Here is a 25,278-nt window from a genome sequence, read left to right as displayed (position 1 = left end):
GAGAAGTAAAAGTAACTTGCGCAAAGATACAAGGCTAGTGAATGGCAGAGCCAGGATTTGCGCCCTTTTCTTTCATACTCCAAAGCCCACTCTTCCACTTCACCTGTACCCAAGGGTTTGCCATACACTAGTGTTATGTGTTCCACTAGGGAAAACTGCATAATAAATGAAAGGGTTCAATGACCAAACAATTTTGGGAAACATTTTATATAGTCTGTACATTTTTGAAAATTCACAATATTCACTAACTAGATAAATCCTCTGGAAGAAGGTTTTACCAAGCCAAGTAAGCATTTCTCAAACGTATTTACTTATAGAACGCTTAAATTAAAACCTGTCTGTTCTGAGGAACACACTTTGAAAAATGCTGTGTTCATTGTCCAGTGTCTTTATGACTTATCCATGGAATCTCAGGAGTTTTTGAATGGTGATAAACATCACCTGCACTGAAAGAATGACATGGCCTCCAACCTTTGCTGGCCAGCCATTTTCATCTTAAGACACTCCCGTTGTTAGAGAATTGTGTCTTGTGTATTTAACCGACATATCCCTGTGACAGGTGATCACTGACTCTAATCTTACCCATCTGTAGTTTCACATAGTGTATTGAATGCTGCTTACCCCTTCGGATTTCTGAAGCCAGTGGTCACATCTTGGTCCATCCCTCTCATCATCTTATCCCTACACTTCAAGGTCCAAGTTTTTCACCTGCTCTTATCTGGGTGTTTTGTTTTTCTCATTGCCTCATTCTCAGAATGATTCTCTCTTTAGTGTGTTACTCATGGTCTGTCTTGTCATTACAGTGTGATACCTAGAACTGTACACTCCTTTCCAGATGTGGGCTGATCAGCATAGGTGAGGACGGAACCAGACTTTCCCTCACTCTAAACATTCCATTTCTGTCGACACACCCTAGTTTGAGACAATTTTGGTTTTGCAGCTGCAGCACACTAGGCATTAACAATTCAGCCTCCTAAATAGCTGTTACTTTGTGGGAGCAGGGGAGAAGGAGGCTGTTGATAGTGGCAACTTCTGAAGAAAGCAGATATATAAGTGATTATGAAGTTTTTTTCAGTATGTTTCTGACCCCAAAGGAATATTTTGCTAGCCTAAAGAGATCTCTCTATTCTTAAGAAGTCGATAAGTTAAGGGGCGGGGGGTGGGGGGGTGGTCTGGGGGAAGACATAAGAGTAAAGGATAATTATAGGAATTATTTTGGCAAATTTCGCAGGAAAGAAAAAAAAATTAAGGTATACACCAAAAGAAAATAATTAAAAATAAGAGTAAGAAGAGGGTATAACTAATGTTTTGCAGGTCTCCTCTTTTAAACATAACATAAAAGAGAATATAATCCCTAGTTTAAATGTGCAGAAACTGAGGATTTGAGAAGTCAAAGACTTGTCCAGTTCTAATCAGCTGGTAGGTTAGAGTCAAGGTTTCTGCCTAAGTATATTTGATCCTAAAGCCCTAGAATTCTATAATTCTATGACATTTTCCTCAAAACCCCTAGGTGAATCCCAGTGGTGCTGGGAAAGAGCAGCAACAGTCAGTGAGCCAAGGGCGGAGGGCGGGGCGTGTGGTCCTGGGCAAAGCGCAACTTACAGAGACCTGAAATAGCCATGAGCAATTGTCCAGTAAATCAACCCCCTTCACAGCCTGCCAAAAAGAAACTGTCCCTCGGTTCCCCCAGCATGAATTAATTCTGAAAATCAAAAGCCTTATAGAGAACATGTTGGAGGCCTCCTATTAGGCTACCTTGAACTATACTTTTGATATTCTCTTGTACCTTCTTTTAAGTTCCTCTGATCCTGGGGTTACCCCTGCCGTGATGGAGGAGCTACATAGGGCTTGCTGGTGTAGTTTTCCTGTGTACAGGTTGGGGTTGGCCAAGCTATTCTTGATACTATCAGCCATATAAAGATATACCATTTATTGAATGCTTATGTGCCATGCACATCACCCAATGATCAAATCATATTTTCAAGTTTTATTATTGTCATTTTAAACATCTTTAAAACAATAGCAACCACGACAAATCACAAAGGAGCGGGCGGAAGCTTTTGGAGGTGATGGTTAACATTAGTATCTTGATTGAAATAAGAATTATTATTCCCATTTTTATCTATAAGGAAACTACAAAGCCAACTGGCCCAGATTCCCAGAGTAAATAAGGAGAGGAACCAAAATTCAAACCGAATCTGTCTGAAATCAAAGCCTAGTTAACCCAATATTTAACCTGAGGCTTCTCAGACTTTGAAATGTATTGTAATCTAGGCTTTAAACACACACCCCAGTTCAGATTCCGATTTAGTGGGTCTATGTCAGCCATGGTATCTATATTTTGACAAGCACCACCAGGTAATTCTGAGCACTATATTTGCAAAGAAAACTTTTTGAGACTATAAAGAGACCCCTTTCTTGGTATGAATTTTCTCCTTTCCCCAAAATGTGAAGGTGGTCTCCTTCTAATTAAAAAAAAAAAAAAAAAAAAAAAAAAAGGCTGAAAAACGGAAACAAAACAAACAAAATATCCATGTCCAGAGAGAGGAAAAGTGAGTGAGGTTAGGATACTGAAGGAGGAAATTATCTTTCCTGAAATCATGACACTCAGTGATTTCTAGTTTACCTTAGACAGTGGGTTCTTATCAGAGTGATCTTACTTTCCTTTGTCCTACTGGCTTCGTGAATTGCTAATTGGAGCATTCCTTGGACCAGAGACAGCACAGTGGCAAGAAAGAGGGAAAGCAGTGACTGGTCAGGGGCTTGGTTGACAGATCAGTTGCCTCTTCCCTCCTGCTCCCTTCCAGACTCCTGCAACCAAGAGGAGTGAAGAGAACTGAACAAAAGGGCCCAGAAGATGAGCAATTTCCTGTGGGATATGAAATATATAACTTAGGCATTGCCTGGAAATGCCATAAGAAATTAATATTTGTTACAGAAACAGTGGGGCTGCATTAATATTTTAATGGCGAATAAATATTTAATCCAAAACTCTGGTTGGAAAGCGGACAAGATAACCATGGCAGGAACAGTTACACCACCCAGTTAGAGATGTTAATGATTCATCGGCTCTGCCAGTGGTGATATTGCCACAGTGTATCCATTATACAATTCCTTTGAAATATTAGTAAGTCACACCTCAGAATCAAAATCAGGAGAAATGTTGTTTATTCTTTGAGAGTCAATATGAAGCATTGGACAGAGCAAATCTTTAGAATCACGGGAGCCTGGAATTGGGTACCAAGTCTATGGTTTACTGACTGAGCAACTGGAAAGAAGTCCATTCACCTCTTTGAGCTTTATCTTCAAGGTGAGATCAGCACCTACTTGATAGGATTGTTGGCTGCATACATTATTCACTCAATTGTTTTCTTTTTTGGTTCTCCTTAAAATATGGCTAAAAATATGGTTAAAAAAATTGAAGGTAGTTGCAGTGTCTCTTAATTTAGCACCATGTCTACTTCTCAAGGAAACACATGAAATTTTCATTTTCCTTCTTCTCCTGGATCCTTATGTCTATCATCATTATTTTTCAGTGGAAATTTTTGTAAGCAGTTTGGGGAAAACTATCTCTCTAATTAAAAATCCAATTCTATGTCTATCATCAAAAAATCTACAAACAATAAATTCTGGAGAGGGTGTGGAGAAAAGGGAACCCTCCTGCACTGTTGGTGGGAATGTAAATTGATACAGCCACTATGGAGAACAGTATGGAGGTTCCTCAAAAAACTAAAAATAGAACTACCATATGACCCAGCAATCCCACTACTGGGCATATACCCTGAGAAAACCATAATTCAAAAAGAGTCATGCACCACAATGTTCACTGCAGCACTATTTACAATAACGAGGACATGGAAGCAACCTAAGTGTCCATCAACAGATGAATGAATAAAGAAGATGTGGCACATATATACAATGGAATATTACTCAGCCATAAAAAGAAACGAAATTGAGTTATTTATAGCGAGGTGGATGGATGTAGAGACTGTCATACAGAGAAGTAAGTCAGAAAGAGAAAAACAAATACCATATGCTAACACATATATATGGAATCTAAAAAAAAAAAAAAAAGGTTCTGAAAAACCTAGGGCCAGGACAGGAACAAAGACGCAGATGTAGAGAATGGACTTGAGGACTCGGGGAGCAGGGAGGGTAAGTTGGGACAAGTGAGAGAGTGGCATGGACTTATATATACTACCAAATGTAAAATAGATAGCTAGTGGGAAGCAGCCACATGGCACAGGGAGATCAGCTCAGTGCTTTGTGACCACCTAGAGGGGTGGAATAGGGAGGATGGGAGGGAGATGCAAGAGGGAGGGGATATGGGAATATGGGGATATATGTATACGTATAGCTGATTCACTTTGTTATACAGCAGAAACTAACACACCATTGCAAAGCAATTATAGTCCAATAAAGATGTTTGAAAAAATCCAGTACTATATATGACCCCTAAAATTAAATTAAAATACATCGATAATATTTGTTTTTTAAATACACTAAGATGCCTTTGTATCGTCCCACTGTTAATGGTCACATTTACAAGGTAATTGCAGTGAATCAATAAGCTTCTCTTGTCAGGTAATTGTCCCTCCTCGAAGGCTAGACTGTGGCCTTGTAGTGCATGGTTGCTCTCATCTCTCCTCTGTGACCCCACTAAAGTCTATTAGCTTCTTTATTTTGTCACTTGGGACCTTCTGTAGCTTAATAGTTAAACACATGGGCTTTAGAGCTCGATAGCTCTCAGATACAAGTCTCCTCTTGGCCTGTTATTTGTAGCGTGATCTTGAGCAAGGTCATCAGTCAACCCTCTAGTCAGGGGGCCTTCATTGGTAAAATTGGGACTGACATTTACCTCATTGCTTCCTGAGGATCTATGAAATATACAAATAAAATGAAAAACACATTTTTAAATGTAAGGTTGCAGTCAAGAGTTAACAGTACAGTACCAAATACTGTATTCTCTCTGAGAACAATAAATGTCAGCGGCTTTACATTGTAGTATTTAAATGCAGTGTGGTAGCTGCTTGCCTCATGACCCAACTTAGAAACCAGCACACTGAATATAATAAATTGTAAAAGCTGGAAATTTTCTTTCATTGCTTTAAAAAAATTTTTTTAATGAATTGAGGTGTTACTGATCTTATTTCTTTTTCTCATACACACTCTAAATACAAAGTATTCTAGTAGTTAGATATTTCTCCCAGTCTTGATAGCTGTCTTTTTCTGCCATATGAACCCCAAGACCCTGAATCTTATTTCTCTGCTCCTTCAAGGGGTTATGTATAGTGATGGCATCAGGCCCTATTCAATCCTCACTTCCCTAAGAACTTTGATAAATGAGGACATTAAGAAAAGGACAAAAGAATTGTCTATGTAGAAAATCCCAGTGACTCTACAAAAGAACTTCTTGAACTTAGGTGAGTTTAGCAAGGTTGCAGGATACAAAGTCAACAGAAGAAAATCAATCATATTTCTATATTCTAACTGAGTAATAAGAACCCCCAATTTAAAAAATATTATTTTTAATAGTTCTAAAAAACCTGAAGTTTTAGGTATAAATCTTAACAAAACTTGTACAGAATCTCTGTTAGTACATAGCTGGAATCTACAAAACACTTGTAAAATAAATTTTTAGAAAATACCTTCAATGGAGAAACACTATGTTCATGGATTGGAAAGCTCCGCAAAGTAAAAATGTCAGTACATCCCAAATTGATCTATAGGTTTAATGCCTTTTCTATCAAATCCTCTGAGGATTTTTGTAGGTACAGACAAACTGATTCCAAAACTTATATGAAAAGCCAGAGTAACTAGAATAGCTCAAATGATTTTGAAAAAGAAGGATAAAGTTGGAGAAATTACACTACTTGATTTTAAAACTTACGTTAAGGTTACAATAACCTATGCAGTGTAGTGCTGGTGGAGGGATAGCCACATAGATCAATAGAACAGAATAGAGAAACTAGATATAGATCAACACAAATATGCTCAACTTATTTTGGAAAGAAGTGCAAAAGCAATTTCATAGAGAAAAGATATCCTTTTCAACAAATGGTTCTGGAACCATTTGGATACAAGAAGCGGGGGAGAGAGGGAGGGAGGGAGGAAAAACAGTAGGAAGAAAGGAAGGAGTCTTGAACTAAGCCTCAGATCTTACACAAAAATTAACTCAAATGGATCATAGATCTAAATGTAAAGCATGCAACTATAACTCTCTTAAAAGAATGCATAGGGGCTTCCCTTCGGGTGGCGCAGTGGTTGAGAGTCTGCCTGCCAATGCAGGGGACACGGGTTCGAGCCCTGGTCTGGGAGGACCCCACATGCCGCGGAGCAGGTAGGCCCGTGAGCCACAATTACTGAGCCTGCGTGTCTGGAGCCTGTGCTCCACAACAAGAGAGGCCGCGATGGTGAGAGGCCCCGCGCACCGCGATGAAGAGTGGCCCCCACTTGCCGCAACTGGAGAAAGCCCTCGCACAGAAACGAAGACCCAACACAGCTATAAATAAATAAATAAATAAATAAATATTTAAAAAAAAAAGAATGCATAGGAGAAAACTCCTGTTACCTAAGTCAACTGAAAAATTCTTGTGTGATTTCAAAAGCATGATCCACAACAGAAAAAAGAACTTAAATTAGACTTGATAAAAATTTAAAATGTTAGACATTATTAAGAGAATGAAAAGACCAGCCATAGACTAGGATAAAATATTTGTAAGTCACTCATCTAACAAGGAATTTGTGCCCAGAATATATTAAAAAAAGCTTTATACACAAAGATAAGAAAACAAGCCATCCTACTAGAAGATGACAAAAGACTTATGCAGTTGCTCCACCAGATGGAATATATAGAAGTCAAATAAGCACATAAAAAGATGTTCAGCATCATTTGCCATTAGAAAAATGCACATTGAAATCACAATGAGGGACTTCCCTCGTGGTCCAGTGGTTATGACTGTACGCTCCCAATACAGGGGGCCTGGATTCGATCCTCGGTCAGGGAACTAGATCCCGCATGCCACAACTAAAGATCCTGCATGCCACAACTAAAGATCCACCACCCTGCAACAAAGATCCTGCACTTGGAAACGGACCCCGTGTGCCACAACTAAGACCCGGCACAATCAAATAAATATTTTTAAAATAAATAAATAAATAAAATCACAATGAGATGCCACTGCACACTTAATAAAATGACTAAAGTACAAAGTCCGGTAATAATAATGCTGGTGAAGGTAGCTCATACATTGCTGGAGAAAGTGTAAATTGTTATAGTCACTCTGGAAGACTGCCGAGCAGTTTCTTACAAAGTTAAACATACACTTACCATGTGACTCAGTAATGGCCCTTCTGGGTATGTACCCTAGAGAAATGTCCCAGTGTTACACAAAAGCCTGTATGTGAATGTTCATAGCATGTTTATCTGCAATTTCAAAGCACTGGAAACAATTCAATGGACAAACAACAAAATGAATAAGCAAACTGTAATACATTTATGCAATGGAATACTATACAGCAATAAGAAACACAAATGATTGATACAGCCAACAACTTGGATGAATCTTAAAGTCATTAGGCTGAATGTAAAAAACAAATCTTAAATTATTACATGCTGTATGATTCCATTTATATAACATTTTTGGAGTGACAAAATTATAGTAATAGACAACAGGTCAGTAGTTGCCGTAGTCAGGGTTGGGGAGGTTAGTGTGACAACTAAGGGGAAGGAATGGGGGAGTTTTGGGGGGGGATGATGAAATAGTTCTGTGTCTTGATTGTGGTAGTGATTATACAAATCTATACCTATTATAAAATTTCATGAAACTATACAACCCAAAAAAGTGCATGTAAAAAACTGATGCAGTGTGAATAAGGTCAGTAGTTTAGAAGTGTTATGCCAGTGTCAATTTCCTAGTTATTTTAATGTACTGTCACTATGTAAGATGTTACCATTGAGGGAAGAAGGGTGAATGGCATGTTGGAACTCTCTCTACTGTTTTTGAAACTCCTAAAATACAAGAAAAAAAGAAACTTGAATATCTTACTCATTGTCATTTAACTCTAATTGATTTTTTTCCCCTTTTTACCCTGCTCCAATGAGACCATAAGCTACTGTCTTCCAATAATCTCAGCCGTTCCCCTCTCCCTTTGCCCAGCTGTCACAGAGAAAGTCTTTAACAACAACAAAAAAGTGCTACTTTGGATAAAAATGTACTAGTAACTAAGCTAACAGTAAGAGCACTGCTCCCTGTCAATAGTAGATCCTCTCCTTTGATAAATCTTCACGGAGTGTCTATTATGTGCATAATGTCACAGTATGTGTAAAGACGGGAATAAAGGTATAGAATCATTTATCCAGATGAAGAGCCAAGGAAGTGGAATAAGACAGAACACAAATTATTATTATACAAAACAGAAAGTCATTCTTGGCAAGGAGAAAAATATATTGCAGAGCAGGTTCAAAGTAGCAATAAATTTTAATTCATATATTGGAGTTCTATGCAGAATTTCACTGGAAGAAAATAGATGTATCCACTGGTAAGAAACTGGGGGGAAAAAAAGACCAAAACCCACTGTGATAGATGACGTCAGTGAACTACAACAAAACTTGAAACATTCATCGTTCTGTGCCTCCTTCTGGATAGAATTAAGTCATGGAAAAAACTCCTGTGAGCATTCACCTTTTTGTTTTTCCTGGAAGAGTATTTGAAGGATACATGGGAGAGAAGGCATGATGGATGGATGCAGGATGGAGAAAAAGCCAGCGGCCTGATCTCAGCAGTAAGAGTCTGTAGCTCTGTTGAAGTTTCTGCTTGGTCAAGGAGGGAAAGCAACCATACAATTCCCTGCCAGAGGCTGTACAGAATGCCTTACATGTTGAATTTCATTTAATCCCCACAAGAACCCTAGGAAGTGGGACTTGTGTCAGCAACAACAGAAGTCACCTCTGCTGTCTTAAGCAACAGACCTTTGCTGGGCAGCAGACACAGAGTCCTCTGTGGGCCTCTACCACCTATGGATGCAGACTCTGCCCCTGTCCATCTCTGCTTCACCTGAGCATCCTCTCTCCCTCATTCCTTCGTATGTGAACCACTCACTCAGCCTCCAAACTCCAAGGTGGGAGCTTCCAGTCAGCCAGATCCAGGTTATGCCCTCCAGACCAGGACACCTAAAGGGATGCATATCCCCACACTGGCTTCCTTACTTCCCTCTAAGACTCACAATGAGGTCCCTAAAATTGGGAACAATTGTATATCAATGGTAGACCAAATGATAAGTACTGTAGGTACTAACATACTAATTTTATAGATGAAAGCACCGAGTCTCAGAGAAGTATAAAAATTGCCCAAAGACTACATAGCTAGTTTTTTAAAAAACACTTTATAGATATATGATTGACATGTACGAAGTTGTACATATTTAATGTATACAACTCAGTGAGTTTGGGGATAAGTTTACAGCCATGAAACCATCACTGCCATCAAAGCCAGAAACATAACCATCCCCTCCCAAAGTTTACTCCCACAGTATCATGACTATTATATTATTATTGTTATTATGGTAAGAACACAACATAAAAGCTGCCGTCTTAGAAACTTTAAGTGTACACTACTGTACCGTTAACTGTAGTCTCTATGCTATATTGTAGACCTCCAGAACTTATTGCTTATATAACTGAAATTTTGTACCCTTTGACCTCCATTTCCTCCCGGAGCCCCTGGCAACCACCATTCTACTCTTTGCTTCTTTGAGTTTGACTATTCAAATTCCACATATAAATGAGACCATTACAGATGTGTCTGGCTTATTTCACTTAGCATAATGTCCTCCAGGTTCATCCATATCCTGAATGGTAGGGTTCCCTTCTTTTTTAAGGCTGAATAATACTCCATTATATATATGTCATGTTTTCTTTATCCATTTATCTGTAGATGGGCATTTGTGTTGCTTCCACTTTTTGGCTATTGTGAATAATGCAATTGTGAACATGAGCGTACAGATATCTATTTGGGTCCCTGTTTTCAACTATTTTGGGTATATATATACAAAAGTAGAATTTCTGAATCATATGATAATTCTAGTTGTAACTTTTTAAGGAATTGCCGTACTATTTTCCACCTTTTACATTCCCATCAACAGTGAGCAAGGTGTCCAATTTCTCTACTTTCTCTACAATTATTTTCTGTTTTGTTTTGTTTTTGACAGTAGCCATCCTAATGAATGAGGTAGGTACCATTAGATAATTTTTAGTGCATGTTCAAGACTGGCTCCCAGAGTCCCCTAGCGGGATAATAATGCCAGTTGCCCACACGCAGTGGTAACTTGCTTATTCATTTCCTTCCCTTCCTTGTCATACTTCCCTGCTCGTCTACTGGTGTTTCCTCATATTACCTCCCAAATAAACAGTTTCCACTCAAATTCTCACCTCAGGGTCTATTTCTGGGAATCTTGAACATACGTGAGATTATGTTTTATCCTTTATAGTACTGCTTGGCACCACCTACCTTGATCAGTTATGTTAGACTAAGTTGCTTCTCAACCTTAGTTTTACAAAAGATTACCTGTCCCCACAAGCAGTCTGGGGTCAGTAACTTCCTAAATACTATGAACATAATCCATGAACATAATCTAGACTCTTAAAGAAATACAGGATTCTTTCACTCTATCCCATAGATAAGAAACCTTCCTTTCTTTGGTATACTCAAAACTCATAAAACTGCACAACTTCAGAGCTAAGTGGGAGCTCACAGAACTACAGAGCAGTTGTTTTAAAACTATGTTCCATAGATTCCCCAGTATGAGGGGGACTCTACACATGTATATTGCTTTTGGTACAGCACTCTGGTCACAGTTTCTCCAGTTAACTCTATTGGAAAATATCCAGAATCTCCAAGGCAAGTTTGATGGGTTTTTTATCCACATATCTTTGTCAATCAGGACTTTATCAATACTGTGTCACCATGTGATAGCTCCAAATTTCTTGATTTTTATATTAATCAAGACAATGAAAATATGAAATCATTTCCAGGAAAAAAACACAAATTGCTGTTTTTTTCTTAGGTATATGCTGGGGGTTCGAATATAGTTTGATTAAACATTAACCAACAACCAGTAAGGTTTCCAGAGCCATAAAAGTTTATAAACCATAGATCTAGGTCAAGTCCTCATACAGTTTATAATTTCCCTCCCCAACTTCTTGACATGTGTGCTGAAACATGACAAGTTCAAGAAAGCATCTACCTCCTGGGAAAGTCTGCTTTATTTTAAGATATTTCTGATTGCCATGAAGGTTCCTGTTTTTCCCTCCTGTTGAAATCTGCCTCCCTGCAACTTCCACTCTTCCATCTAGGAAAGATCTTGTCTGCTCACTCTTTCAAGGCAGCCTCCAGACCTTGTTGGGGTGGCCCAGAGTTCTCATACAAGCAGGCAAGAACCCTTGCAAGGATTTGAACTCTTGTACCTTTGACACCCAGTGAGGAGAGGGTCCCCCTTCTCCCCCATTGGCTGGCAGCAAGCCTTTCCCCTCCAGTCCCTCTGTAACACATAGGAAAGTGATGGCAAAGATATGGATTTCACCAAACTTAATCAGAGCCTTAAGCGAATCAACAGGGGTGGGGGTAAGAAGGGAGTTAGGGGTACAGAGGAGGGGTTGCAACTCTCCAGTCCCACAACATATGGCAGTAGTTTTGCTGAAAGCTCAAGACAGTATTTATTTCATGCAGCGACATTGCCCCAAGAGGCACACAGGCCAAATTTCTAGTATGTGAACCCTAAATCCAATTTTTCAGAGCCCCTCCTCTTCCTCTGATTTTCCTCCCCCCACCCCCCAAGTCCCCTCCGCGCTAGTTTCTCCTCCTTATTTTTTTGAAGACTCCCTGTTCTCCTTGAAAGCTGGGGCAGAATGAATGGAATGTTTTGATTTACTACAGGCCCCCTGAATTCTATTTTCCCAAATCAATTAATTTCCACACATTCTGACAACCGAGGGGCAGGAGCACGAGCTGAGGCGGGCAGCGGTTTGGTGGTGAGAGGTTAAGGTATAGCAGGGGGCGAGGGCAGTGGGAGACTGGAGCTCCCTGGAGGGGTGTAGCCAGGGGAAGATAAATTACCCCTGTGCTCGGTGTTGAGAGAGAAAGACTGGGGGAGAGCTTGGTATCTGAGATGAGCACACATGAGTGCTGGGGGCGGGGGGTGGTCGGCCGTCAATCAGAAGGTTAAAGAAAATAGAACAAAAAAAAGGCAACTGTATTCCAAGAAGATAGGGAACGGGAGAATTAGGCAGTCTCCTAGCTCGCCTGCTGGCTGGGGGCCGTAATTATGGTTTGTTGCTTGCCCCTTTACTCCTGCAGCTGCATCTCCCTCAGAGGTGGTCAGTGGTATTTCTCTAGAGCAAATAGTCAAGAATTCTGGCAGCAAAGATGCAAAGAGGAAACTTTTCTGTCTTCCTTTGTTTCTTTCTCTTTCAACCTCTTTTATTTCTCCTCCTTCCTTCTTTCCTTCCCTCCCGTTTCCCATTCTCCCTCCTCACTTCCTTCCTCCCTCCCTTCTTTCTTTGCTTTCTTCCTCATTTTTTTGCATTCTCTCCTTTGATCCCTCTTCCAGAATGTACTAAGCAGCTATTTTGTGTGAGATTCTCTGTTAATGATGATAAGATCAGAGTTCTAAGATACCATACAACTCAGTTGAAAAGACATTGGCCTCATCAAGAAGCTCTGTGCTAGATGCTGGAGATACTGGGTCTAAAAAGAAGAACACAGCACTGACTGTGACCTCAAGCAATACATTGTTATGTAGGGGGAGATAGACATGTCATTACTCATTTGTTTATTCTTTGAATTCCTATGTGAAATGCTGGGACTTTTGACTAGTTTTGAATCTATAACATGTAGGACCATGCCTGGTCTCTAGTTGACATGCAGTAAATATCCAATGATGAAAACAACTACATTTATTAGAACACCTGTGATGTGTCAGGTATTTTGCATGCTTTTTTGTTAATCCTTCCTCCAACCTCATAACAAAGATATGGTTATTCCCATTTTACAGATGAGAAACAGAGGCATAGAGAGATTAGGCAGTTTGCTAATATTAAACACCACTTAGAGGTAAAATTAAGATGCTGATTCAGGTCTGCCTGATGCCAGTACAGAATATTTTCCTACTCTTCCATGTCTCTTTCTGCAAAAATTTATGAATAAAAAAACCCCAAAACATTAGGTATTCATTTCCAGTTGATGAGATTACAACCTTCCTAATTCAAAAAAAGAAATCACAATTGGTAGGAAATCTAGGTTGTAATGTATGTTGCATTGCATGAACTTTATAAATCATGAACACCCATATTTTACTGTTACAGGCTTCTACCTGCATGATTGAAGGACCCCACGTCATCCAGCCACAGGGTCTTTCTAGTTTTTTTTTGGCATCAACATATGCTCAGTAGTTAGTTAACTCCCTATTCTGGTCCCTTTGTTGGTGTCTTCTGCACAAAGTCACTTGGGGTAGTTGCTCACCATTAACATGGCATTCATGACCCTGAAAGGGAATAATGTGCTCCCGCTGAGGATCGTGTATCCCAGGGTCCCACAGAATACATCCCCAAAGACTAACACTCTAATTCCACAGCATGCCCAAGGTGGGTCACCAGGGAGGCTCTGCACCTGCAGTAACTGACTCATCACATGTCTTCACCACCATCTCAGCAATCAATAGGAGCTCCTCGAGTTGCCAAACCCGGCTGTTCTGTCTACAGTGCACCTTACTTACATCAGAGCCAAGCTGTGCTCCAGTTAGAAACAAGGAGGATACTCCACTCCTCAACTCTGCACGGCTCCATCACCTGAGCCTGAAGGAAGTTTGCTTGTATGCAATAGATTGACTGCAGAAGTTTTCACTCCCCCCTGCATCAATATCCTTTTAGGGTAAACCCACTAACTCTGGGTTGGGCCATGGGACTGACCAACGAGATAATGACAGACTTGATGTAAGCAGAGGCTCGAAAAGTGCTTGCAAGAACATGCCTGGAATAGACGGCTGGAGAAGGAGACGTGTGAAGCAGAGGTAGTTGGCCCAGCTAAGACTATTGTAGATTTGCCAACACTCAGCTGATCACCTGAATCCCGTGAAGATCCGGAGAACTGCCCAGTCAACTCAGACTTGTGAAAAATAACATGTATATTTAAAACCACCACTTTTTTGCAGTGGTTTATTATGTAGTTATAGCTAACTTATTTATTTACTGTGAGTTACGTCTCACAAATTTTTCTTGAAAACAGATTGCTTAGCTCTTGCCACCAACATTTCTCTCTAAAGGGTCAGAAACCATCTGAGGAAGAAGCCTCATCCTCTACTTTCCACCTCCTGTACTGCTCTCTCCTCTCCACCTTTTTCCCCAGAGATCTGCGTATGAAACTAACCTCTGGTGCTATCAGGAAGCAGATGACCTGTTACCCATTCTACCGTTCTATTCTTTACTTTTCTCCCTTCTCCCTTTCTCCTCTTTCCCTGTCTCTCTCTTTCCCGCATTCACCAGGGTACCAACCAGGGTACTTGCTCCTCCTTCACTAAGAGGGAAAAAAAAACGAAATACAAAGCACTCAGATAAATTAATTCATGCACATAGTTGCCTATGGGTCTACCAAATCTATCACTTCATTAGGCATACATAGACAAGGCTAAATTCCCTTTAGGCTAAGCCAGGATCTCACAACAGAATAAAGAAATATATGTAAATATAATTGATATATACTAGTATATCATACATACACACAGATGTGACTTGTAGGAATTACACAGACACAGGAAGATTAAATCACTAAGAATAAGCAAAGGAGATTGTGAAGATGAAAGTCAGAGAAGATTGCATTACGCAGAAACACATTGTTACTTCTGAGAGCAGGTGTCACTACTAATTTGGCCACTGTCATACATTAACATCACACATCCCTTCATAATTTGTCTTAATGATTCTAAATTAGCAGGATAATAATTAACAATGGTTTTGTGCCTGCATCTTGCCTTATAATTTTGCCAAGTATACCTGAGAAGTTTTGACCTTCCAGGAATCTATTCTTGGTACCTCGTAGGGGAACAGCCCCAGATTTGCCAAGCCATCCTAGTGGCATCAAAGTAAATGAGTCCTGCTTCTGCTTGCCTGTTTCCAGGAAGTTTTTTTAATTTCCCTGATACCTGCAGACAGGCTCTCTTTTCCTTTGATCTATAGTTTTATTCTACATATTACAATCAACATCAAGAACAGCATACCTTAATCCTGTAAGCCAGGAGAAAAAAATAGCCTCTGCACTTCATGAGCAATTTCAAATCACAGGCAATGAGCTTGTGAAATACAAGGACCGATTCTGAGCATGTAAGTGCAGTAAAAGGAGCACTGGGCTAGGAGTCAAGAGGCACCAGTTCTAATCACAGCTCTGCCCCAACTGCCTTGGTGAACTTGGACAAGTTACTCCAGGCTGGAGTTTAGTTTTCTTGTCTATTTGTCTCTGAAATGCAAAGTTGTACTAAATGTTCTTTAGGACTCTAACTTCCAAAACAAAATGAGTCAATCCTGAGGTTCTCAAACTGTAATGCAAAACTTGAAGCGGCACTGCTTGAGAGGTTAGCTATCAGAATCCGTCACTGGACTCCAAGACACCATGATCTCTTGCCTGGACCACTGCAGTAGATCCGGAATTGATATTCCCGCTTCTGCTCTGTGTTCCTACAATTCATTCCCCGGATAGAGTCCAGAGTGATGTCTGTAAACACAGATGACATTATGTTTGCATTATCCATTGAACAGAATAGAATTCAAACACGTACAAGGCAAAATCTGGCCCTTGCTTTCACCGTCAGCTTCACCTCCCACCATCCTCCCAGACTGGAAGCCAACAAGGAAACAGCAACTTCCATCTTACAACTACATGGAACTGAATTTGTCCAGTAACTGAAATGAGCCTGGAAGTGGATTGTCACCCAGGAGACCCAAGAAGGAACACAGCCCTGCTGACCTCTGAATTTTGACATTGTGAGACCTTAAGCAGAGCCCACTGGACTTTTTGCGAGCCTCAGCCAAGCCAAACTGGACTTCTGATGTACAGAATTGGGAGATAATACATTGCAGTTTTTTAAGCCACTAATGGCATCATGTTTTTTTTTTAACAGCAGCAATAGAAGACTAACATAAGAGACAGTACTCATCTAAGAGGAGTCCATGAAGAAGGAGATCCTCAATCTTCCATCTCTTATGCCTGATTTTCCATTCTTAGAACTTTTTATTCTTGTCTCAAGTAACACCGACCTTAAAATTCAAATTAGTCCCAACTTCTGGATGAAATCTCAGGTGATGTTACTGACCTGTCCTTATGCACAGAGACAGCAAAATCAAGCTCTTAGATGTACCAGGTTGAGTTCCCCTGGAGTCTTGAGACCGATGTCTGGTACCACATTTGAAGATGGAAAGGACAGGTGGGACATGTTCAACATGGGAAAGAGCCTGAAGATTATGAAAAAGACGGAAATGATCATTTTGCCTAGAGAGAAGGGAGCTCAGGGGAGGGAAATGTTTATAGGTTCAGGCAAACAAGGAAACAGACTTATTTTGGCATCAGGGAAGAAAAATTAAACTGATGGGTACATATGCTGGACAGCTTAGGGCCCAGAGAAAAAAAATGCTAGCCATAAACGTTGTTCAGTCCTGCCTTAGGAAGTACTTAGACTGGGGATGTTGTGCTGGGAGAGACCTGCCAAACTGGCAGAAGTTGGAGCACTTCAGAATCTTGGGCCAACCTTCTCATTTTATCAATGAGTGATCCAAAGCCCAGAGAGCACGACTTGTCACGTGACCTTCAGTCTTTTGCCACAACGAAATTCTGTTTAAATGACCTGTTTTATGGGGTTATGAAAGGCCCGTGGGAAAGACCATCTCAGAGAACACGCTGCAGCTCTTCAGGAATTGTCATACCTTCCCCTTCTCTCTAATTTGGACTCTAGCTCATGGTACATTTACAGTGACCTAATCCTACTGCTCATATGCTTTAAAAAGCAAAACAAACACACAAAAAACTTACAGGATTTCCAGTTCTTGTCGGACCCCTCAAATAAAAATCCCCAGGCTTCACATACATCTGGGACTTCTATTTCCGTTTGTACTGTGTCTTGAAAAGGTGTTTCTACAGCAAATCAAGATGCTTAATCAAGTCCAATCAAGATGTTCAAATCCATTTTACCTACTGAGAGGGATTCCAACTTTCATTTATTCACTCAGTTGAAAACATTCGTTCCTTCCACGTTAAATATAAGCATTATAGAAATGAACAAGATAAGATCCTCACCCTCTAGTAGCTTCATAGAGTAATGACATGGGAAGGGACCCCTGTACCATGCTGTGTCATAAGTGCTATAGTGTGGGACTCTCCAAGGTGAAGGGAAGAGGAAGTGCAGAGTCCTGAGGCATCAGGAAAGGTCATGCTCCACATACAGTTTGATTGTTGCACAGGGAGCTTAAGGATGGATGGACTGACAGCAGATGTGGATGGGAAGTTTGGCTGAGACTATGCATGCCATGTTGAGGAACTTGTATTTTATTCTGAAACTAACGTGCATTAGGGGGTATTTTTAAAGGAAGGAAAGGACACGGTGATATTTTGCTTTTAGAAAAAGACTTCTGTTACAAATGGGGAAGGCCAATTTCCCATAATCCCCATAGTAACATCCAATTTTATATTATACAAAAAATTATTCCACTCATTACAATATGTTCAGTGGGCTTCTCTTTTGGCTACATAATGTAAGCTACTAGTTTTCAAACTATATATATATATATATATATATATATATATATATATATATATATATATATATATATATGTATATATATATACACACATATATATATATAATCAGTGGTGATTAAACAATTTTTATAATATTTGCACATTCATATTCAAAGTAGCATTATTCACAGTCACCAAAAAGCAACCCAAGTATCCATCGACAGATGGATAAATAAACAAATAAACAAATAAATAAAATGCGATATATACATACAAAGGAATAATATGCAACCTTAAAATGGAAGGAAATTCTGATGCATGTTATAGCATAGTTGAACCTTGAGGACATTATGCTGAGTAAAATAAGCCATTCACAAAAGGACAAATATGGTATGATTCCATTTAGATGAGGTACCTAGAGTCATCAAATTCGAAGAGACAGAAAGGAGAATGGTGGTTGCCAGAGGCTGGGGGACGAGAAAATGGGAAGCTGTTGGTTAAGAGACACTGAGTTTCAGTTGTAGAAAATAAAAAGCTCTGGAGATGGATCGTGGCGATGGTCGCACAACAATGTGAATGTATTAATGCCACAGAACCGTACATTTGAAAATGGTTAAAGTGGTAAATTTTGTGTTATGCATATTTTATCACATTTAAAAATTCTATAGGGCCTCCCTGGTGGCGCAAGTGGTTGAGAGTCCGCCTGCCGATGCAGGGGATACGGGTTCGTGCCCCGGTCTGGGAGGATCCCATATGCCGCGGAGCGGCTGGGCCCGTGAGCCATGGCCGCTGAGCCTGCGCGTCCGGAGCCTGCGCGTCCGGAGCCTGTGCTCCGCAACGGGGGAGGCCACAACAGTGAGAGGCCCGCATACCGCAAAAAAAAAAAATAAATAAATAAAAATAAAAAAAATAAAAATTCTATAATATGTAAACAAGAGGCAAAATTCAAATCCAGTTCGGACAGAATTCTGAGGTAAATTTCCACACTGGCCAACCTGTCAGTCACTGTCTTCGTTCAATCTTCCTCTGGATTACTTCTCAGCTGCATTTCTCCTCTTAAAAAATGATATACCTGTCCTCTTCTGGTTCATATAAAACAGAGACCTGTTCTACTGTTTGTCAAACCCAAATGACCAGAAGGTCTGTGAGATCATTTCATACAACCCACATATTTATTTGTACCAGGAGACACAATTGGGCCAACTCTTGTCCATTTCATTCTGTTGAATCAGGGAAATTCCATCTCTCTCGTTGCGTGTGATCATACTCCTAGGGCCTCAGGTAAACGGACAGTCTGCCAGAAGTCTCCCTCGTACTTGGCAAGAGACCAGGAGCTCAGACATCTTCGAAGAGAGGGAGAGGGAATGTCTGTGAATAGAACCAGCCCTGAGACCTGTCTGGACCACTCTTGGTTGGAGACCAGGGAGGATGTTTGCTGCAGGGTAGGACTCCAGGAACCTAATGCCTGCTGAGATGACACCAGAAGACAAATCAAGTGAATAAATGGAAGGTGTTGTCAGAAATAAATGTCATGAAGAATTAAAGGAAGGTAGAGCAGCCCAAGTGCCACAGAAAGAATGCTAAACTGGAGCCAGGTGTCCTGGGTACAATCTGCCCTTTGATTTGGGGTAATTATCTTCACCTCTCTGAGGCATAGGAGGCTTACTTGTAAAATGAACACATTCGAGTTATACACATAGGAAATGAGATGATCCTTTGGGTACGCTAGCAAGAGGTGGTCCAGCTCTACATTATGTGCAGGTCTCTCCTTAACACACATCTGTGCATCTCTCCTGCAAAAGTTAATATCACACATTTCCCCCATGTATGTCACTGTCTTGCTGAATGCCTACTGTGCGCTAGATGTCATGCTGACGGCACATCTTAGATCTCATTCTTGCCTTTACTTTTTACTTTCTTTTTTTCAAAATTCAAAAGGTTTCTTACTCATCTATGAATTCTATTACATTTATTTATTCACTTTTATTGTTTTAAAATATATCAAAATAAATAGAGAAATTTATACCTATCTTAGCTATATATGGAAGAACAGCTGGCACCCAAGGTGGTAACAGCCGTCCTAGCAGCTCTTACTTTACATATCCGTAGTAGTCAGCAATTTCCATTTCTTTTTCCCTCTCAATGAAACATTGCAGTTTCCCCAAAGAGGTGTATTTGGCAGCCTTCTCACGTTCCTGTAGAGCCCGCCTCTTCGTAGCCTCCTGCTCTGGCCTCTCCTCTTGTTCCATGGGCTTTGACAATACTGGCTCAGAAACACTGGGTTCCCACCATGGAATTTGTTGCTTGCTGAAGTCTTGGAGTAGAAATGGGGTTTGGAGCTTGGGTGGGGACTGGCGCTTAGTCACAGCAGGGGGAACAGGCTCCCACTGGAGAGAAGTGCAAGATGAAGTTTTGTAGGGTGCAGGCCTAGGAGCAGCAGACTGAGGGACACTATTGCCTTTACTTTCAATTCATGAATTGCTTTTGGGATTTCCCTCTGACTTCTTCTTTCAAGTCCATCTTGTCTTGGAGGTTTTGAACCATACCTTGGAAGAAAAATTGTCATTGAAGTCCTGACTGTGGCTAGCACCAAATAGTGCTCACAGGTCAGGTCTCCTAGAGGTCTTCCTTTCCTTATTCGTTCCTAAGTGGGCTCGCAGGTTAAATTTTCATGCTACTCACTACACTTCCTTATCTGCTGAGGGCATCATATCGGGTGGAGGACTAGCCAGGGCCTTAAAGTCCAAGAAAATGATCATCATGGGCCTCCCTGGTGGCGCAGTGGTTGAGAGTCCTCCTGCCGATGCAGGGGACACGGGTTCGTGCCCCGGTCCGGGAAGATCCCACATGCCACGGAGCGGCTGGGCCCATGAGCCATGGCCGCTGAGCCTGAGTGTCCGGAGCCTGTGCTCCGCAACGGGAGAGGCCACAACAGTGAGAGGCCCACGTACCGCGAAAAAAAAAGATCATCTTTTCATTTCTCCAAATGATTCTGACTCCCTCTTGACGATTTCTTTAAGTGATGCCTTCAAAGATAATTTTTAAAGGTGCATTTAGAAAATGTTTATTCTTTGGGGGAAGAAACAATCAGTAGATGATATTTGCTCCTGATTAAGTCCAATAACCAGGGACTGGCTTTCAAGGATTTTAAATGTGGAGAAGACCTTTGAGATCATCTGGGCCAGAGGTGGTGAACTTAAATGTCCGCCAAGGCCAGGAAGGGAAAGTCACATATTCAGGCAGTTGTACAATGATGTGATAAGACCTGGGTTGGAAAGTGAAAGGATTCATGGGAACACAGAGGTGGGGAGCATAACTCAGCCTAGTGGTCACAAAAAGCCTTCCAAGCCTGAGGAAGAGTTACAGAGGAGAGTGATGGATTGATGGATGACAGCAAGGACAGCATTCCCTGGAGTCTGTAACCAAACCACACATTCCCAAGGGGAAGAGGGAAGTCATCATTTGACCATCCCAACAGGTGGCATTTTAATAAATTCCAGCTTTGTGTTTTGGGAAGAGGCAACACACAGTTTATTTCCAGCCTTCCTGTCATTAAATACATTGAAGAAACTGAAAGCCCATTTGCTGGGGATGGCATTGAATGAACTCCGTCTCCAAGTGAGATTCAAAATGCTGTCCTGGTTGACAGCTTTTTGGGAGAACAGACTTTGGAACCAAACCGTTGGTGTGTGATGCCTAGCTCTACCGCTTAACTAGTTTGTGTGTTCTTGGGTGAGTTCTTCTTACCCTTTTCTGTGCTTCAGTTTTCTCCTTATAAAATGGGAATCATAAGAGTACCTGATTGTAGGGTTGTTGTAAAGATTAAACTGTAAAATTGCAAAAAGCACTTAGAACGGTGCCTGGTACCTGGTAGTCATTTAATATAGTCACAACTATAACTATTATAGAGGTTGGATTCAGTGATCTTTGAAGTCCCTTCCAATTCTGGGACGACGTGATTCCACAGGGAGATCATTAAATCAGAAGGTCTATATATGCATTTGCAGTGGGGATGAAGGGATGGTGAAAACAAATGAAAAAGTTAAAAACAACTCTAGTGATCAGGAATCCACCTGGTGGATTCAATGATGCTTTCAGTGAGAGCTCCCCATCCTTTTTAGAAGTTGAGAATTGTTCATAAGAACAGGAGAGAGAGATAGGGAGGTAGAGAGAGAGAGAGAAAGGAAGAGATAAAGAGGAGACAAGTGATGAAAATTTCCAGTCTGGAGGACCAGGACTAATTTGTTTGTTCATTCAACAACCATTTTGTGATCATCTTCTATGTGCCTGGCGTTGCCCTAGAGGCAGGGGTACAGGAAGGATTAAGATGCAGTGAAAGCACTAACACTAAAGGAAATTGGGAGAGACTGAAGTAGAATGGAAATGTGCCATCAATGCCACCTGGGATGCATCCAGGTCTCTGTCATCCCTCATTTGAATTCCCGTAACAGCCTCCCGCCTGACCTCCTTGCCTCGCATCCTGTCCTTCCTCACCCCCTCTCCTCGTTGCATGGCAGAGGGCTCTAGACGACGCAGGTCCGTGCCACTCCGCTGTTTATTTAGTGTCGCCATGGCCTACGGGATCTCACAGCATCTGGTCCTGGTGCCCTTCTCCTGGTCCCCTTCTTGCCTCTCCATCCCCACCCCCCTCCCCGCACTTTCTTCCCGTTCTTGAACCTCTCACAGCTTTACCTCCAGGCTTTCACAGTACTGTTCACTTGATGGCAGCAGGCTTCCCCTGACACAGCCTGGCTAAATCCTACTCATCCTTCAAGCCTTGGCTTGGATTTCACTTCCTCCAGGAAGACTTCTGGGATGCCCTCTGATATATGTACACACACACACTCACAGATCTAGATTAGGTGACCCTCCTCTGAGACCCCTCAGTGCCCTGTACCTCCCTCTTGGAACACTTATCGTAAGACTTCCTAGTGTCCCTTGTCTCCCCTCAACACTAAGCTACACATGTGCACCTACCATGGCTGTTTCGTCCACCACTTGCTCCCAGCATATCCCAGAGTCTCTAGCACAGAGTCAGCGCTCAGAAAATGTTTGGTGCTGTGCGTTTCCATCTAGGAATGGCAACCCAAGACCATGACCAAGACCAGTACCAAGACCAGAGTCTCTAGCACAGAGTCAGCGCACAGAAAATGTTTGGTGCTGTGCCTTTCCATCTAGGAATGGCAACCCAAGACCATGACCAAGACCAGTACCAAGACCAGAGTCTCTAGCACAGAGTCAGCGCACAGAAAATGTTTGGTGCTGTGCCTTTCTGTCTGGGAATGGCAACCCAAGGCCATGACCAGTGAGTGCCCCAATACCAATCTCTCTGTCCCCCACCACTGATGTGAGAACCAAACTCCCCTCCACTGTGACCCTCTCCTTCTGCACAAATCTTTCTTCCTCTCCTTCTGTTTTACCTCCCATCAGTTTTGGAGCCAGTCTTTGCTGTGCTAGACTTGTGTTCACTTAGAAGCCATGGCTAAACATGGCCACACCAATCCTGGCATCCGGGCCTCCAATCACCCAGATCCTTGGTGACCTGAAAACAAAACATCTGGGCAACTGACTCATCTTGGTTTTCTTTTCATCCACATGGTTTGGCAGTAGTTAGGACTGCCGAAGGTTGGGCACTGAATCCCTGATGCCGTGACAATTTTCCTCTTGTCTCTTGAAATCATCAAAGACTTGTATACATGGGCAAGGCTTTTTTAATCAGGGAACAGCTGGTTGTGGTGGGGGATCTATTTGTTGCACCCACTATTAATTAGTAACATCTTAAAAAGTGGAACCAGTAAAGGGAAAAAGGAAAGCTTCTGACTGGGAGGAAGAATTGGAAGCCATATGTAAAAGCTGTGGGCAGTGAAGACTGGATTCACACGGCATGACGGAGGATTCTCAGGTGAAAGGCAAATATTTCTCCTCCATGACTTTAGAGAATGAAGTTGTGATCAAAAGTTTCAGGGAAGATGATTTTAGACTATCTTTTCAACAAAAAGGACTGAATCAGAAGATATTTTTGTTGTTGTTTTTCAACAAACATTTACTATACACCTATGTATTCTGGGCCTGTCCCTCAACGAGGCACGTGAAGAGCAGTTATAAGACAGAGTTCTTGCTCTCAAGGAGGTTACAGTGAAATGGAGGAAAATTGACAAAAACCCAGAAGATGCAGTGTTTAAGTGCAACGACACACATGTGCATCATGGGAGCAGAGAATCAAGGCATCTTTTCTGGGTTTCAGACATGGTACTACCACTTACTGATGAAGTGATCTTGAGTAAATCTCATAACCTACCTGGCATGATGAGAGTGGACCTAAAAGGATTTAATATAGGCAACAGCATTTTGTAAACTTGCAATCGATTTATCGGGGTTACTGTCCACCATTAAACTTTACCAGATTCACACAGGGCAATCTTGTACATTGTTGAGCTTCTGGTCATTAGAAGTATTTAAGGAAGCCAGATGGCTTCCTGGATAAGGAATGTTTAAAGGGAAATTCCTGCACTGGGAGAAGCCTATAAATGCCTGAGGATCTCTTATTTACAGCACCTGGTTGTAAATAAGATTAGTGAATTTGATTCTGGTTCTAGAACATAGAAAGTGTGTCAAAGTCAGGAAGCCAGCAGCCATCTGACACTGAAGAATAATCTACCCTGACCAGTAGGATCAAGAGGGTCACCCCTGACCCCACGCTGGCCTTGACTTCCTGATTAAGAATATTTCATCCTAGACCACCAGCAAGGAGGAAGGGCAATTTCCCTCTTCATTCTCCAGTGCCTCTTGATCTCCTTCCAAAGTTCCTTTTTCTAAAATTTCTGCAACTCCTCCTTCTGTCTTATCCTTCTCTCATCACCAAGTCCTGATGATGTTACTTCCTAAACATATTTTGATCATCCTCCAGGCATTACCTTTGTTCAGACCTCATCATCTCTCACATGAGTCCTTTGGTGTCTAGTCTTGTCTCTTCACTTCCAGCATCCACCATATTCTTTGAACAATAGCCAGAGTGATCCTTTAGAAATGCAAATCTCATAACATCAGTCCCTTATATGAAACCATTCATTATCTCCCATTGGCCCCAGGATCAAGTTCAAGCTTGCTGGACATCTCATAAGGGCTTCTGATCAACATGCACACTATGCCCTGGTCAGCCAAACCAACAGTACCTTTCAAATTGTCTGTCCGAGACCTTGCACAAGATCTTTGCACGTGCTATTTCCTCCATTGGGAAATGTCAGCCCTCTCCCTATATGTTTAAACTTGTGTTTTCTTCCTCTTTCAAACTTTCCCTAACCTTTGCCCTCTTCACCCCTCATCTAAGTTAGAATTAACCATTTATCCCTTGAGGAATTCCAATACTCCACGTGCACCTCTACTGGAGCAGTTTAAATGCTTCATTGCATTCATGTCTTTACAAAAGTATCTTTCTCTCTACACCGTGATGTCTCTGAAGCCAAAGACTGCATTCCTAGTTGCCTGACATAGCGTTTTTCAATGA

This window comes from Mesoplodon densirostris, chromosome 6 (genome assembly GCF_025265405.1).
Source record: "Mesoplodon densirostris isolate mMesDen1 chromosome 6, mMesDen1 primary haplotype, whole genome shotgun sequence".
Lineage (NCBI taxonomy): Eukaryota > Metazoa > Chordata > Mammalia > Artiodactyla > Ziphiidae > Mesoplodon > Mesoplodon densirostris.
Note: the sequence above shows the minus strand (reverse complement) of the source record.